The 18,610-nt window shown below is 41.2% G+C and overlaps 1 protein-coding gene across 2 annotated transcripts in view; it reads left to right on the forward strand.

Annotated features, from left to right (window-relative positions):
• Window positions 1–1,128: 1,128 nt before the first annotated feature.
• The window catches only part of GSDME (gasdermin E), a 97,204-nt gene continuing 79,722 nt past the window's right edge, over window positions 1,129–18,610 (forward strand). Inside the window, exon 1 of one of the 2 annotated variants that reach the window (XM_073238685.1) lies at window positions 1,129–1,518. The gene's annotated coding sequence lies outside the window, so the exon portion shown is untranslated. The remainder of the gene's footprint in view (window positions 1,519–18,610) is intronic. The other variant, XM_036990551.2, reaches the window with a different exon arrangement.

An 18,610-nucleotide genomic window follows, 5' to 3' on the forward strand; every position in this document is an offset into this window, starting at 1 on the left:
TGTCTTCCTTAGGCGTTTAACTGAAAGGCAATGGAGAGGACAATTAGAGTGAAACAATTCAGTCTTCGAGGCATTGTTGCACCACAAAGCATATGTGTTCTGTTACAGGTGGTGAGTTACCTGACATAGGGCTGGGGCTTGTTGGTGGGAACTTCATGCACATGTTCTTTATGAGGATGATCTTAAGGTTAATGGCTTAGGTCAGGAGCCAATAACCTTTGATAATAAGCCTGAGTCATCACTATACAATTTTTATGAAGACAGAAAACCAATAACACATATGCAGTCTCTTGGCAGGGCCAGGACATCGGTTCCTTTATTCCTCTGATACCTAGTCACTTTGGTAAGGCAGAAGACCCAGAGGGGACCATCTCTCTGGACCGGTTTCTATTCACTCTACAAAAATGAGTAAGACCCCACAAATCTAGTTGGAAACACAAACTAGAGGGCGCACTGATTAATTCAACGATTATTTACTCACTACCATGCATCACATAATAAGCTAGATGTTGTGGAGAGTGAACAAAACACAAAAATCCCTGCCTTTATGGAGCTGAAATTTTAAAGAGAAAGATAAAGCAGGTGAATAGCTAGGGAGTGATCCTGTGGGCTGGTGGACTGGTTTTACTGAGATAAATACAAGGAGGTTGGGTAGCGGCCTTTCTACGGACATGCATATGGGGGCCCAAGGGAAAGCCCTGCCTCTGTCTCAGCCCTGCTAAAGGCAGGAAGGAAGCTCAATACTCTTGAGTGCAAAGTTCTCCGAGGGCAGAAATATTATTTTCTCTCATTCATTGTTCTCAGCCTAGCAGAGGGCACTACTCAGAGAAGATGGTCCCTAACTGCTGACTGAAAGAAACAATGTTCAAAGTCAGTCTATCAGCGAGCAATGAATTCTTGGGTACCAACTATGCTCAAGGTCACTCATCGGCATAAACTGGGCACCTGGCATATGAGCGATGTGGGGCCCTGCACTCAAGGTGCTTGGAATATAGAATCAATAAACGTCAGGACTAAGTGTGGGCCCAGTTACATCACGAATCCGCTCAATCTTGGGCGGGGCACCAGGGGCCTCGGACTGGGCCAGTGGGGCCATGAAGCCACAGCGGCAGTCCACATCCCACTGTTGGGGGCGGGCGAGTGCGGCCTCCGGGAGGAAGGGCGGTCTCAGGCTGCTGAGATCCCGACCTGTCCCGGCGCGACCCAGGCTTTGCATCCAACCAGTGCGCGGGGACTTTGACCAAGCCGAGCCCTGGGATGTAAGCGACCGACCCCTGGGGGAATCACACGGAGCGAGGGAAGCAGCCCACTCTGGGCCTTCAGGAGGGTTCGCGCGCGCCCTCGGGCCTCAGCGAAGTGGCCGGCGCCCGGCGCTCATCTGCACCCCGGCGGCCCGGGCTCCGGGGGGCGGGAACGGGCCGAGGTCCCGCCGGCCCGCCCCACTCCCGCCCCGCCCTGGCCGGGCGCTCGGGCTCCTCCGACGAGGGCTGCTCCGACTCGGCGGTCGCGGTCGCGGAGGTGAGTGCGGGCGGGGCGGGCTCGCTGCGGCTCCCGCTCCTGCCCATGCGGCTCTTCTCTCTGCGGCGCCTGTCCCCTCTGTGCCTCCCAAGGGAGGGTCGGCCGGCCGTCCCGTCGCGTCCCCCCCTCACCCTGCTCCCGATCCCCGTCCCTGAGCCCGCAGCCCGGCCCTCTCCCTCCACTCCCGCCCGCGTGCCACCTCCAGCTCGGCTGGTGCCAGGGCAGCCGGTACCTCCTGCCCCCCGTTCCCACCCGCTTCCCGCTCTTTCCTCTTTGTCTCCTTTCTCTTCTGGGTGTGCGGAGCTAGCGGGGCTTGGGGGCGCATGTGCGGGAAGGAAAGGCCGGCGCAGCCGTGGGTTCAGTCTCCGGGCTGGCACGAGCCCCGGTCCCCGGCTCCAGATGCGGGAGGAGGCCAGTGCCCCGGGTGTCCTCGCCCTGGGGTGGCTGCCCTAGCCTTGGCCTGAAGGCGCACACCCAGACCCCGTCGGGAGCCCGCTTGCCATCTGCACCTGGCTGGATGAGACAGCGCGGCTCCTGGAAAGGCGTTTATGTAGAGTGTTTAAGAAACACTCTTTTAGAGCCTACTCATTTCAAGGACTGAATAGGTTTGTGAGAGGGACGGATGTCCTAGGATCGCTGCACTCAAGAGACAGACAGAGGGCCAAGTCAGTGGAATCAAAGAATTGCCGTGAGGTCAGAGAAGCAGTTGAATAAATGCAGAATAAATTAATCACATTCAAAATCCCCCACCAACGGGCCTTCGGGAGGGTCCGGGAGAAGTTGAGCCTGGCAATTTGAGAGATCTGAGAAACACTGCCCAAGCTCCCAGCTGCTGTCCCTCGGCTCGCCTGCTGTAACAGGAAGTTTTCCACTTTCCAGAAGTGCTTTTCTTTTTCCGTTTGAACCCTCAAGGGGACCAGAGGGTTCCTCTCCGTTCTTAATCAGTCTCTTCTGTTATCCATTCCACTTCCCAAATGCCTCACCCTAACTCCCTCCCTTTACAAGCTCATGCCTGTCTTATGACCATCATTTGTTTTTCATTTCACATACTGACTGTACTTTAGAAAGAAATGACAGAGTTCCTTGTCTTTAACTGACTTACAAAAATGAACTCAGGTACTGGGCTGTAAGCACTGGAAAATATCAAAAGAGGACACCTCTGTTTAGTTTAGTAGACTCAACTTCACTTTGTTATTTAGAAAACTGAAAATCAAAATGTGTTGAAGTTGTTAACTATGAAACAAGTTTTGCATTGTCTCATTTCCCTGGTTGGTGTGGGAATACCGTGTTCCATAACTATGATTTTTCCTTCCATTGTAATTGATTACCCTTTGGAACACACTGTCTTACACTGCAAAAGGAATCATATGTAGCCCAAGTTAAAAAAAAAAAACAATGCTGGGGAGTCAACAGAGCAGGGTGGTCAAGGGCTCAGGCTTGGGAGGCAGGTGGATCTTAGTTGGAACCAGGCTTAGCGCTAATTCTCTGTGATGTTCAATGCCCTCCAGCACACCTGTGGGTGTGCACTAGCGCTGAACAAGCTGGGTTTTGTTGCTTATTGCGATGCAGGAGCTCCCACACTATGGGGAAATCGGGGTTATCTAAGTAAGCAGGTGTTAGAAAGCAGTTACAGGATTTGGGCTTGTAGGTGATTTGGGAGAGAGTTTAAGGAAACAGGACTTTGCTCTGGTTTGGATGCTGTCAGAAGTGGGGGAAGTTCTACTGAGTATCCTCCCAGATCTTATTAAAAAGGAGGAAAGTCTAGAGTGAGGCCAAAGCTGTGGTTGGCCAAGAAGCAGCAGGCACTCACTGGCTCGGATTGCTGGTGGGTGGATGGAGGTGGTAGTTGGTCATTTCTGTGGTTTGGACAATGTTCATATTTTGTCTGTGGTCAGACACATTTAACAGAGGTCTTGTTTTTGTCTTATCTCTCGTGGTCACAGTGTGGCCTTGCTTGATGTTGAGTTCTCTGACACTGTTCATGCTCAGCAGGATGACTCCAGTGCAGTCCCTGGCAGCACCAAGGCCGGCTGATAGTACCAGGCCAGCTCCCTGGTGTCTGGGCTGCTGCTTTCTGTCTTTGATCTTGGGCAAGTTACTCAACACTCAACAGCTTTGAAATGCAATTTCCACATCTGTAAAATGCGGACAAGGCCTACTCAGGGCGGCTGTGAAGATTACATGAGGAAATGTGGGGAAAAGACTTAGTCCAATGCCTATCACATGGCAGGCACTCAACAAACAGTTGTCCCTCTCTCTATCTAGTGACCAACCAGAGCTACTCGGGAGAAGAATCTTGAATTGGATATGAGGAATGAAGTCCTTTCCAACTCAAAGATTTGATAATTCCATCACTCCAAATCAGTCTTAAGAATGGATACTGATACAGTCTTAAGGATGATTACAGATCTTCTCAAGCAATCATTCCCCTGTCAATTATTTTCAGATTCTCTTCTCCCAGGAGCCAGTGTTCCCTGATGGCCACGTGTTTTTCTGACTTTGTGCTGTTGGCTTGCTTGCTTGGTCTCTTCCCTCAAGATCTCTGTCCAAGAGTCTGATTCAAGCTTACATGTCCTTAGCATGTTCACTCTAGCTCTCTGAGTTCTAATTTGCTTTGAGCCATAAGCAGGTGAGTGGAGACTGCTTGCTAATAGAATTCTTAAAGCCCTGTGTGAGAGCCAGCATCCGTGGTAACAGCTGTGAAATGCAGGGGGATTTTAGGCCATGAACAGTTTGAGGTAGGTCTCTCAGGAGGCCATTTTAGTCCACTTCCAGGTTACAGCATGCTGAAAATCTGAAGTCTGACTTCTGGTTAATTGAGACATTATTGTGATTGTGTCAGGAACTTAGGTTTTAAATCCTTCAGCTGGTCCAGGGCATATCATTTAATCTTTCCTGGCTAGATAGTTACTTAAAGTGTTTGAGAATGGTATGGCAGCTTATTTTCTCCCACTACTATGCAATAAACTATTGTATTAAATTTCTAGCCTGTATTTTGGCTTATCTCTTTGTTATACCAAAAGTTCCTAGGAATGAAGGAAAAAATAAGCAAGTGGGCCAAGGACACAAACACTTAAGAAAAAGTAATACAAAAAATCTTTAAACAAAAGATGCTTGATTTCATTTATATTAAAATAACATAACCTAAAACTCTACTCTGAGATACCATTTCTCACCTATGAGACAGAAATACAGAAGTTTGATACACTCTGTTGCTCAGATTGAAGCTTTCATGCCTTATGGGTGAGACTGCAAAATGGCACAATCCCTAAAATTATAGATGCATTTACCCATTGATCTAGGTATTCCTCTTCTAGAAATCTCCCTTTGGGTACTCTTGCCCACGTGTGGAGAAAATGAAAGTTCCATCGGCCAGGATTCTCACCTGACCCTGGTTGGCTAGTTCACTGCCCACGTGTGGGCAGTATGTTATTATTGACTCTATATAAAGAGTTCTCCCCAGTGCTCTGGGCTGCACGGCTGCAAGAGAGCAGAAACTGTAGTGGTGGCAGTGCCAAGGACAGAGACTGAGACAGCTGCGGGGGCAGAGAGGCTCGGAGGCAGGGACCGGCTTGCTGCATGCAGACTTGCTCTGAGGAGGACAGGATTCTAGTGATTGACCTGCCACTATGGGAATGAAGTTGGGTATAACTCCTTTCACCCTAAGAACATTCCATTGTTATTTTTCAGTCGTATTGAATCAAGAGTGTGCTTGCCTAGGGCTGAAACCCCCTGGCAAGATGCCACATATAAAGAAGACATGCACTCAGGAGTATTTTGTGATTTTGTGTAGCATTTTTATAATAAACATTTTTTAGAAATAACCCAAGTGATCAGTAATACAAGGCAGGTTAAATAAACAATGGTACATCCACATGATGGAGTATTATGCAGCTTTAAGGAAGAAGGTACTAGCATGGAAAAGTTCTCCAGGATATGTTGTTACATGACAAAAAGCAAGTGTGCAGACTCCTTTGGACTTCTGTTTGTATAAAGACACATGAAGGTAATATACCGAAAGGGGAGATAGGACCTGGCTAGGAATGGGATTTCTCAGCATCTCAGTGTGTGTGTGTGTGTGTGTGTGTATACATACATATATATATACATATGTGTAAAAAATAAATTCAACAAAATAAGGTCTCCTCGATGACCTGTAGGAATTCACCTGCTTCTCCAAGAACCACAGCAGACTCTGCCTTTATATAAAAAATAAAGCTATGTAAAAAATATATATGTATGTATCTATATATTTTTTACAAAGCTTAGATATTTGAGCTATGTAAATGTATTATGTATTCAAATATAATAATAAAAAAGAAATCTCTAACTTCTTAAGGAGAATATTCTCAGTTTCTTGATTGAAGAAGCCTGATTCCATTAAAAAACCTACAAAGCAATAGCTACTTCCATGAACTCTTCCTGAAGCAACTTACTCTGTCCAGAAAGACAGAAAATTGGACATTTAATGGTAAGTGAAAAAATTAAAAATTAATTTAGGAGTTCCCTTTATTCATCTACTTAATCCCTCTGGGAAGATTGGTGTCATTACTAAGGCTTTGCCACACACAACAGATAGGTTTTGTTTTGTTTTTTAATGGCAAGCCTGATTTGGCTTCTTCAGACCCCTGTTTGATCTGCAGGCAAGTTGGTGAACTCTTTCAGGTTATTCCAGAAAAGAACGGAAACCATAAAAATAAGGATCCTGACACCTATGGTAAACTGAGGCAGAGTCTGCTGTGGTTCTTCTCTTGGAGAAGCAGGTGAATTTCTACAGGTTATCAAGGAGACCTTATTTTTTTTTTTGAGAGGGCATCTCTCATATTGATCAAATGGTTGTTAACAACAATAAAATTCTATATAGGGGACTCAATGTACAATCATTAATCAACCCAAAGCCTAATTCTCAACAGTCTCCAATCTTCTGAAGCATAACAAACAAGTTCTTACATGGTGAACAAGGTCTTACATAGTGAATAAGTTCTTACATGGTGAACAGTGCAAGGGCAGTCATATCACAGAAACTTTTGGTTCATTCTTTGTAGCAATCTATGTAATATATAGCATAAAACTTAACCTGTTTATTTCTCCATCCAGTCACCAAACTAGAAGCTGCTTAAGGAAAGAGGCTACATTTTGCTTCTGTATCCTAAGTGCTTAAACACAGTACCTAGGTATAGTAGGTATTTCAGAATCATTAGTGAATGATTCAATAAATGGATAGATGAGTGCCACTGCATGCAAGAGCCTTATGTTTAATATAGTGGAGATTAATTAGAGATGACAGCCTGAGCATACTTAATTTTTCTTCTTTGCAGATCACTGTTTATCAGAAAGGAACTTTTTGCATGTTTTAGAATCCCTTCCTTAAATGTTCATTCTTTTTAAAAATTATTTTTTTTGAAGTATAGTTGATATACATTATATTGATTTCAAGTATGCAACACAGGAGTTCAACTGGTATACACATTATTAAATCCTAACCCCAAATAGTGTGGTTACTACCTGTCAACATAGAAAGATGTTACAGAAACATCGACTATATTCTCAATGTAGACCACCAGCCCTGTGATCAATTTATATTATGACTGAGATTTTGTGCCCCTTTATTCCCCTCCCCCTAGCCACCCACCCACCCCAGACACCTCCTCGTGGTAACCACTAGTCACTTCTCCATGTCTATGAATCTACTGCTGTTTTGTTCCTTCTGTATTGCTTTGCATTTATATCCTACAAATAAGTGAAATCATATTGTATTTGTCTTTCTCTGCTGGATTATTTCACTGAGCATACTACTCTCTGGATCCATCCATGTTGTTGCAAATGGCAGGATTTCTTTTCTTTTCATGGCTGAATAATATTCCATTGTGTATATGTACCACATTTTCTTTATCCATTCATCTATTGATGGACACTCAGGTTGCTTCCATATCTTGGTATTGTAAATAGTGTGGTAATATAGGGGTACATATACCCCTTTTAAAATCAGAAATTTTATTTTCTTTGCATAAATTTCTAGAAGTGGAATTAGTGAATTGAATTGCATTTCTATTTTCACTTTTTGAGGAACCTCCATACTATTTTCCACAGTGGTTGCATTAATTTACATTCCCACCAACACTGTAGGAGGGTTTCCATTTCTCCACATCCTGCCAACACTTGTTATTTCTTGTCTTTTGGATAGTGGCCATTCTAACTGGTGTGAGGTGATATCTCATTGTGGTTTTAATTTTTATTTCCCTGATGATTAGTGATGTGGAGCATCTTTTCATGTGCCTGTTGGCCATTTGTATTTCTTCTTTGGAGGAATGTCTGTTCAGGTCCTCTGCCTACTTTTTAATTGGGTTATTTGTTTTTTGGATGTTGAGGTGCATGAGTTCTCTATATATTTTGGTTGTTAACTCCTTATCAGATGAGTCATTCATGAATATATTCTCCCATACTGTAGGATGCCTTTTTGTTCTGCTGATGGTGTCCTTTGCTGTACAGAAGCTTTTTAGTTTGATGTAATCCCATTTGTTCATTTTTTATTTTGTTCCCCTTGCCTGAGGAGATGCATTCAGGAAAAAGTTGCTCATGTTTATATTCAAGAGATTTGTGCCTGTGTTTTCTTCCAAGAGTTTTATGGTTTCATGACTTACATTCAGACCTTTGATCCATTTTGAGTTTACTCTTGCGTATGTAGACAGTAATCCAGTGTAAGATTTCATTCTCTTACATGCAGCTGTCCAGTTTTGCTAGCACCAGTTGTTGAAGAGGCTGTTTTTTCTCCATTATGTATTCATGGCTCCTTTATCATATATTAATTGACCATATATGCAACAGTTTATATCTGGGTTCTCTATTCTGTTCCATTGATCTATGGGTCTTTTCTTGTCCCAGTACCAAACTGTTTTTATTACTCTAGCTTTGTAGCATAACTTGAATTCAGGGAGCATAATGCCCCCAGCTTTGTTCTTCTTTCTCAGGATTACTTTGGCTATTTGGGGTCTTTTGTGGTTCCATATGAATTATAGAACTATTTGTTCTAGTTCATTGAAGAATGCTGCTGTATTTTGATAGGGATTGCATTGAATCTGTAAATTGCTTTAGGCAGGATAGCCATTTTGACAATATTAATTCTTCCTATCCATGAGCTCTGGATAGATTTCCATTTATTGGTATCTTCTATAATATCTCTCATGAATGTTTTAATAGTTTTCAGGATATATGTCTTTCACTTCCTTCATTAGGTTTATTCCTAGGTATTTTATTCTTTTTGATGCAATTGTAAATGGAATTGTTTTCCTGATTTCTCTTTCTGCTAGTCTGGTGTCAGTGTATAAGGATGCAGCAGATTTCTGTGTATTAATTTTGTATCCTGTAACTTTGCTGAATTCAGTTATTAGTTCTAACAGTTTTTGGTGGAGTCTTTAGGTTTTTCTATGTACAATATCATGTTATCTGCAAATAGTGACAGTTAAATTCTTCTTTACCTATTTGGATGCCTTTTGTCTCTTTGTGTTGTCTGATTGCTGTGTCTAGGACCTCCAGTATTATGTTGGATAAAAGTGGTGAGAGTGGACATCCTTGTCTTATTCCTGATCTTAAAGGAAAAGCTTTCACCTATTAAGTATGATGTTGGCTGTGGGTTTGTCATATATGACCTTTATTATGTGAGGTACTTGCCCTCTATACCCATGAGGTTCTTGCCCTCTTTACCCATTTTGTTGAAATTTTTTAAATCATGAATGGACGTTTAATTTTGTCAAATGCTTTTTCAGCATCTATGGAGATGATCATGTAATTTTTGTCCTTTTTGTTGATGTGGTATACGATGTTGATTTTCAAATATTGTACCATCCTTGCATCCCTGGAATAAATCCTGCTTTGTCATGATGGTTGATCTTTTTTGATGTATTTTTTAATTCATTTTGCTAATATTGTGTTGAGGATTTTTGCATCTATGTTCATCAGTGATATTGGTCTCTAATTTTCTTTATGGTGTCTTTGGTTTTGGTGTTAAGGTGATGCTAGCCTCATAGAATGAATTTGGAAGTGTTCTGTCCTCTTCTACTTTTTGGAATAGTTGAAGAAGGATGGGTATTGGCTCTTTAAATGTTTGGTGGAATTCAGCTGTGAAGCCATCTGGGTCTGGAGTTTGTTGATTACCAATTCGATTTCATTGCTATTAATTGGTCTGTTCAGATTTTCTGTTTCTTCCTGGGTCTGTCTTGGAAGGTTGTGTTTTTCTGGGAAGTTGTCCATTTTTCTAGGCTGTCCAATTTATTGATAAATAATTTTTCATAGTATTATCTACTCTCTGTATTTCTATGGTATCCATTGTGGTATGATTATTCCTCCTTTGTTTCTGATTTTATTTATGTGTGTACTCTTTTTTCTTGAGAAGTCTGGCTAGGGGTTTATCTATTTTGTTTATTTTCTCAAAGAGCGAGCTCCTGGTTTCAGTAATTTTTTCTATTGTTGTATTCTTCTCTTATTTATTTCTTCTCTGATCTTTATTATGTCTCTCCTTTTACTAACTTTGGGATTCCTTTGTTCTTTTTCTGGTTTTATGAATTGTGAGTGTAGACAGTTTATTTGGGATTGCTTTTGTTTCTTGATGTAGACATGTATTGCTATGTACATCCCTCATAGAACTACCCTCACACATCCTACAGGTTTTGGGATGTTGAATTTTTGTTTTCATTTGATTTCTGTTTTAATTTGGTCATTGATCCATTGATTATTTAGAATCATTATGTTTAGCTTCCATGTTTTTGTAGCTTTTTTGTTTTCTTTGTGTAATTTCTAGTTTCATTCAGTTGTGGTGTGAGAAGCTGCTTGATACAATCTCAATCTTTCTGAGTTTATTGAGGCTCTTTCTGTGGCCTAGTATGTGATCCATCAGAGACTGTTCCATGCACACTTGAGAAAAATGTGTATCCTCCTGATTTGGGGTACAATGTTCTGTAGATATCTGTTAAGTCCACTTGATCTAATGTATTGTTCAGTGCCTCGGTTTCCTTATTTATTTTCTGTGTGATTGATCTTTCTATGATGTGAGCAATTTTGTTACTCTCCTATAATGAATGTGTTGCAATCTATTTCCACTTTTTTTTTTTGAGAGGGCATCTCTCATATTTATTGATCAAATGGTTGTTAACAACAATAAAATTCTGTATGGGGAGTCAATGCTCAATGCACAATCATTAATCCATCTCAAGCCTAATTCTCATCAGTCTCCAATCTTCTGAAGCATAATGAACAAGTTCTTGCATGGTGAGCAAATTCTTACATAGTGAATAAGTTCTTACATGGTGAACAGTACAAGGGCAGTCATCACAGAAATTTTCGGTTTTGATCACACATTATGAACTATAAACAATCAGGTCAAATATGAATATTCATTTGATTTTTATACTTGATTTATATATGGAACCCACATTTCTCCCTTTATTATTATTATTATTTTTATTTTTAATAAAATGCTGAAGTGGTAGGTAGATGCAAGATAAAGGTAGAAAACATAGTTTAGTGTTGTAAGAGAGCAAATGTAGATGATCAGGTGTGTGCCTGTAGACGATGTGTTAATCCAAGCTAGACAAGGGCATTAAAACATCCATGGATGCAGAAGATATCTCCCAAAACAGAGGGGGTGAGGTTCTAAGCCTCACCACTGTTGATCCCCAATTTCTCACCTGATGGCCCCTCTGCAACTGTGCCTGTCTTAGGTTGTTCCTCCCTTGAGGAATCTTACCCGTCTCTGGCTAACCAGTCATCTTCCGGGACCATACAGGGAGATGTAAAGTTGGTAAGTGAGAGAGAAGCCATATTGTTTGAAAAGGTTAGCTTTTTACTTCTTTGCAGATTTATGCCCTGTGGCTTCTATGCCCAGCATTTCTCTTGAGGTATCTTTACCACTTGGAGGAATTATGATACTCGGTAAATTTAATATGAGGCACGAATTCTATTTAAGGGTTGTAATTAGGAAGGAAGAAGAAAAGCCATAGAGGTAGCAGACAGAAGAAAACATGGGAGGATTGATTATTTCTTTGACATATCTTCTTGTAGAGTAACTTGAGCATGTATAGGTTTTAACTACTAATTAAATTGCTCACACACATTAACATAATAGGAATACAGTTACATAACCAAAGCAGATCTATAATTACCAGCCATCTCCAGTGAAGCCAAGAAACCAGTTAGGCATCCTAGGCATTTGTGAAAATTTGTCTATGATATGGTGGATATTGTCCAACTGTACTTGAACAGTCTGAGAGAAATCAGACAAATTAAAACAACCCATTCCTGGGAACTGTTCACCTTCCATATGTTCTTTTAACAGTAGATAGTCTGTAATCGTAATATTTTGGAGCGCTACAACTTGCACTTCTCCTAATTCTTGGTTGAGTTCCAACAGTATAGATCCAGTCAAATTTGTTGCTTTCATGAAAGCACAGGCCAGCTTAGATATCTCCTTCTTCATTCCAATGGCAAGTCCAGGAACCAGTGGAATGGATGCAGCTACAACTGCAGTATTGCCTGGATCTTTGTTGAGGTTTTTTGATGATCATCTTCTGGTATGACTCTTCCAGAGAGTGCTGATGTTGAAAGTTTTTCTTCATATCGTATCTTAGTTCATTTTCTGGGTAGCCAAATTAGGCTTTGATCCTCTGTATAAACACAAACAGAACCTTTGCCCTCACTTTGATATGCCCTTTATACCATTGTGTAGAACTCATTGGAGGTCACCACACAGGAACTGCTTTTTTTTTGTTTTTTTTTGTTATCATTAATCTACACTTCGATAATGAATATTATGTTTACTAGGCTCTCCCCTATACCAGGTCCCCCCTATAAATCCCTTTACAGTCACTGTCAATCAGCATAGCAAAATGTTGTAGAATCACTACTTGTCTTCTCTGTGTTGTACAGCCCTCCCCTTTCTCCCCCCCCATGCATGCTAATCTTAATACCCCTCTTCTTCCCCCCCCTCATCCCTCCCTACCCACCCATCCTCCCCAGTCCCTTTCCCTTTGGTACCTGTTAGTCCATTCTTGAGTTCTGTGATACTGCTCCTGTTTTGTTCCTTCAGTTTTTCCTTTGTTCTTATACTCCACAGATGAGTGAAATCATTTGGTATTTCTCTTTCTCCGCTTGGCTTATTTCGCTGAGCATAATACCCTCCAGGTCCATCCATGTTGCTGCAAATGGTAGGATTTGCCCTTTTCTTATGGCTGAGTTGTATTCCATTGTGTATATGTACCATATCTTCTTTATCCATTCATCTATTGATGGACATTTAGGTTGCCTCCAATTCTTGGCTATTGTTAATAGTGCTGCGATGAGCACAGGGGTGCATCTGTCTTTCTCAAACTTGATTGCTGCATTCTTAGGGTAAATTCCTAGGAGTGGAATTTCTGGGTCAAATGATAAGTCTGTTTTGAGCATTTTGATGAACCTCCATACCGCTTTCCACAATGGTTGAACTAATTTACATTCCCACCAGCAGTGTAGGAGGGTTCCCCTTTCTCCACACCCTCGCCAACATTTGTTGTTGTTTGTCTTTTGGATGGTAGCCATCCTTACTGGTGTGAGGTGATACCTCATTGTAGTTTTAATTTGCATTTCTCTGATAATTAGCGATGTGGAGCATCTTTTCATGTGTCTGTTGGCCATCTGTATTTCCTTTTTAGAGAACTGTCTGTTCAGTTCCTCTGCCCATTTTTCAATTGGGTTATTTGTTTTTTGTTTGTTGAGGCATGTGAGCTCTTTATATATTCTGGACATCAAGCCTTTATCGGATCTGTCATTTTCAAATATATCCTCCCATACTGTAGGGTTCCTTTTTGTTCTGTTGATAGTGTCTTTTGCTGTACAGAAGCTTTTCAGCTTAATATAGTCCCACTTGTTCATTTTTGCTGTTGTTTTCCTTGCGCGGGGAGATATGTTCAAGAAGAGGTCCCTCATGTTTATGTCTAAAAGGTTTTTGCCTATGTTTTTTTATAAGAGTTTTATGGTTTCATGACTTATATTCAGTTCTTTGATCCATTTTGAATTTACTTTTGTGTATGGGGTTAGATAATGGTCCAGTTTCATTCTCCTAAATGTAGCTGTCCAGTTTTGCCAGCACCATCTGTTGAAGAGACTGTCATTTCGCCATTGTATGTCCATGGCTCCTTTATCAAATATTAATTGACCATATATGTTCGGGTTCATGTCTGGAGTCTCTAATCTGTTCCACTGGTCTGTGGCTCTGTTCTTGTGCCAGTACCAAATTGTCCTGATTACTATGGCTTTGTAGTAGAGCTTGAAGTTGGGGAGTGAGATCCCCCCTACTTTATTCTTCTTTCTCAGGATTGCTTTGGCTATTTGGGGTCTTTGGTGTTTCCATATGAATTTTTGAATTATTTGTTCCAGTTCATTGAAGAATGTTGCTGGTAATTTGATAGGGATTGCATCAAATCTGTATATTGCTTTGGGCAGGATGGCCATTTTGATGATATTAATTCTTCCTAGCCATGAGCATGGGATGAGTTTCCATTTCTTAGTGTTCCCTTTAATTTCTCTTAGGAGTGTCTTATTGTTTTCAGGGTATAGGTGTTTCACTTCTTTGGTTAGGTTTATTCCTAGGTATTTTATTCTTTTTGATGCAATTGTGAATGGAATTGTTTTCCTGATTTCTCTTTCTATTGGTTCATTGTTAGTGTATAGGAAAGCTACAGATTTCTGTGTGTTAATTTTGTATCCTGCAACTTTGCTATATACCGATATCAGTTCTAGTAGTTTTGGAGTGGAATCTTTAGGGTTTTTTATGTACAATATCATATTATCTGCAAATAGTGACTGTTTAATTTCTCCTTTACCAATCTGGATTCCTTGTATTGCTTTGTTTTGTCTGATTGCTGTGGCTCGGACCTCTAGTACTATGTTAAATAACAGTGGGGAGAGTGGGCATCCCTGTCTAGTTCCCGATCTCAGAGAAAATGCTTTCAGCTCCTCATTGTTCAGTATAATGTGGGCTGTGGGTTTATCATATATGGCCTTTATTATGTTGAGGTACTTGACCTCTATTCCCATTTTGCTGAGAGTTTTTATCATGAATGGATGTTGAATTTTGTCAAATGCTTTTTCAGCATCTATGGAGATGATCATGTGGTTTTTGTCTTTCTTTTTGTTGATGTGGTGGATGATGTTGATGGATTTTCGAATGTTGTACCATCCTTGCATCCCTGGGATGAACCCCACTTGGTCATGGTGTATGATCCCTTTGATATGCTGTTGAATTCTGTTTGCTAATATTGTATTGAGTATTTTTGCATCTACATTCATCAGGGATTTTGGTCTGTAATTTTCTTTTTTGGTGGGGTCTTTGCGTGGTTTTGGTATTAGGGTGATGTTGGCTTCATAGAATGAGTTTGGGAGTATTCCCTGCTCTTCTATTTTTTGGAAAACTTTAAGGAGAATGGGTATTATGTCTTCTCTGTGTGTCTAATAAATCCTGAGGTAAATCCGTCCAGCCCGGGTGTTTTGTTCCTGGGTAGTTTTTTGATTACCATTTCAATTTCTTTGCTGATAATTGGTTTATTTAACTTTTGTGTTTCTTCCTTGGTCAGTCTTGGAAGGTTGTATTTTTCTCAGAAGTTGTCCATTTTTTCTAGGTTTCCCAGCTTGTTGGCATATAGCTTTTCATAGTCGTCTTTAATAATTCATTGTATTTCTGTGGAGTCTGTCATGATTTTTCCATTCTCATTTCTGATTCTGTTGATTTGTGTTGATTCTCTTTTTCTCTTAATAAGTTTGGCTAGAGGCTTATCTCTTTTGTTTATTTTCAAAGAACCAGCTCTTGGTTTTATTGATTTTTGCTATTGTTTTATTCTTCTCAATTTTGTTTATTTCTTCTCTGATCTTTACTATGTCCCTCCTTCTGCTGACTTTAGGCCTCATTTGTTCTTCTTTTTCCAGTTTTGATAATTGTGATGTTAGACTATTCATTTGGGATTGTTCTTCCTTCTTCAAGGGTGCCTGGATCGCTATATACTTTCCTCTTAAGACTGCTTTCACTGCGTCCCACAGAAGTTGGGGCTTTGTGTTGTTGTTGTCATTTGTTTATATATATTCCTTGTTCTCTATTTTGATTCGTTCATTGATCCATTGATTATTTAGAAGCATGTTGTTAAGCCTCCATGTGTTTGTGAGCCTTTTTTTTTTTGTAGAATTTATTTCTAGTTTTATACCTTTGTGGTCTGAAAAGTTGGTTGGTAGAATTTCAATATTTTGGAATTTACTGTGTCTCTTTTTGTGAGCTAGTATGTGGTCTATTCTGGAGAATGTTTCATATGCACTTGAGAAGAATGTATATTCTGTTGCTTTTGGATGTAGAGTTCTATAGATGTCTATTAGGTCCATCTGTTCTTGTGTTTTGTTCAGTGCCTGTGTGTCCTTATTTATTTTCTGCCCAGTGAATCTATCCTTTGGGGTGAGTGGTATGTTGAAGTCTCCTAAAATGAATGCATTGCAGTCTATTTCCCTCTTTAGTTCTGTTAGTATTTGTTTCATATAAGCTGGTGCTCCTCTGTTGGGTGCATATATATTTAGAATGGTTATATCCTTTTGTTGGACTGAGCCCTTTATCATTATGTAGTGTCCTTCTTTATCTCTTGTTACTTTCTTTGTTTTGAAATCTATTTTGTCTGATATTAGTACTGCAACCCCTGCTTTCTTCTCACTGTTGTTTGCCTGAAATATGTTTTTCCATCCCTTGACTTTTAGTCTGTGCATGTCTTTGGGTTTGAGGTGAGTTTCTTGTAAGCAGCATATAGATGGATCTTGCTGTTTTATCCATTCTATTACTCTATGTCTTTTGATTGGTGCATTAAGTCCATTTACATTTAGGGTGACTATTGAAAGATATGTACTTATTGCCATTGCAGGCTTTAAATTCGTGGCTACCAAAGGTTTAAGGTTAGCCTCTTTAGTATCTTACTGCCTAACTTAGCTCACTTATTGAGCTGTTATATACACTGTCTGGAGATTCTTTTCTTCTCTCCGTTCTTATATTTCTCCTCCTCCATTCTTCATATGTTGGGTGTTTTGTTCTGTGCTCTTTTTAGGAGTGCTCCCATCTAGAGCAGTCCGTGTAAGATGCCCTGTAGAGGTGGTTTGTGGGAAGCAAATTCCCTCAGCTTTTGCTTGTGTGGGAATTGTTTAATCCCGCCATCATATTTAAATGATAGTCGTGCTGGGTATAGTATCCTTGGTTCAAGGCCCTTCTGTTTCATTGTATTAAATCTATCATGCCATTCTCTTCTGGCCTGTAGGGTTTCTGTCGAGAAGTCTGATGTTAGCCTGATGGGTTTTCCTTTATAGGTGACCTTTTTCTCTCTAGCTGCCTTTAAAACTCTTTCCTTGTCCTTGATCCTTGCTATTTTAATTATTATGTGTCTTGGTGTTGTCCTCCTTGGATCCTTTCTGTTGGGGGTTCTGTGTATTTCCGTGGTCTGTTCAATTATTTCCTCCCCCAGTTTGGGGAAGTTTTCATCAATTATTTCTTCAAAGACACTTTCTATCCCTTTTCCTCTCTCTTCTTCTTCTGGTACCCCTATAATATGGATATTGTTCCTTTTGAATTGGTCACACAGTTCTCTTAGTATTGTTTCATTCCTGGAGATCCTTTTATCTCTCTCTATGTCAGCTTCTATACGTTCCTGTTCTCTGGTTTCTATTCCTTCAATGGCCTCTTGCATCTTATCCATTCTGCTTATAAATCCTTCTAGGGTTTGTTTCCCTTCTGTAATGTCCTTCCTGGCATCTGTGATCTCCCTCCGGACTTCATCCCTTAGCTCTTGCATATTTCTCTGCATCTCTGTCAGCATGTTTATGATTTTTATTTTGAATTCTTTTTCAGGAAGACTGTTTAGGTGTGTCTCCTTCTCAGGTGTTGACTCTGTGATCTTTGTCTGCCTGTAGTTTTGCCTTTTCATGGTGATAGAGATAGTTTGCAGAGCTGGTACGAGTGACAGCTGGAAGAGCTTTCCTTCTTTTTGGTTTGTGGCCTTCCTCTCCTGGGAGAATAGCGACCCCTAGTGGGTTGTGCTGGGCAGCTGTGTGTAGACAGGGCTTCTGCTTCCTGCCCGGATGCTATGGAGTTTATCCGGAATGCTCTTGCTGTGGGCATTGCCTGGCTCGGGCTGCTGTTCCAAAATGGTGGAGCCCCGTTGGTGGGGGAGCGGCCGGGAGGCTATTTATCTCCGTAAGGGGCCTTTGTGTTCCCTGCTGCCCAGGGGGTTAGAGTGCCCAGAGAACCTGAGATTCCCTGCCTCTGGACTAAGTGTCCTGCCCTGCCCCTTTAAGACTTCCAAACAGCACTCTCCAAACCAAAACAACAACAGCAACAACAACAACAAAAATTAAATAAATAATTTTTAAAAAAAGAAAATAGCACGATTTTCTTTGTCCTCAGGTGCCCGTCTCAGGCACCTGCTCACCGGTCTTGCTTCCCTGTTTCCCTAGTATTGGGGTCCCTGTCCCTTTAAGACTTCCAAAAAGCACTCGCCAAAAAAAAAAAAAACAATGGCTACTCCCGTTTCTTTGTTCTTCAGTGTCGGCCTCAGCCACCCGCTCACTGGTCCTGCCGCCCTGTTTCCCTAGTGTCCAGGACCCCACACATGCACTGTGTCTCCTCTCTGGGCCGGAATCCTGGGGCTGGGTGTTCAGCAGTCCTGGGCTCCTTCTCCCTCCCTGCTGACTCCTCTCCTCCCGCTGGGAGCTGGGGGGAGGGGCGCTCGGGTCCCTCTGGGCCGGGGCTTATATCTTACCCCCTTCATGAGGCGCTGGGTTCTCGCAGGTGTGGATATGGTTTGGATGTTGTCCTGTGTCCTCTGGTCTCTATTTTAGGAAGAGTTGTCTTTGTTATATTTTCATAGATATATGTGCTTTTGGGAGGAGATTTCTGCTGCTCTACTCACGCCGCCATCTTGGCTCCCTGTATATTAATCTTTTCTATTTCCACTTTTAATTCTGTATTATTTGTTTTGTATATTTAGGTGCTCCTATGTTGGGTACATAGATATTTATAATGGTTATGTCATCTCATTGCACTGCCTGACCC

The sequence above is a fragment of the Manis javanica genome, chromosome 6 (genome assembly GCF_040802235.1).
Source record: "Manis javanica isolate MJ-LG chromosome 6, MJ_LKY, whole genome shotgun sequence".
NCBI lineage: Eukaryota > Metazoa > Chordata > Mammalia > Pholidota > Manidae > Manis > Manis javanica.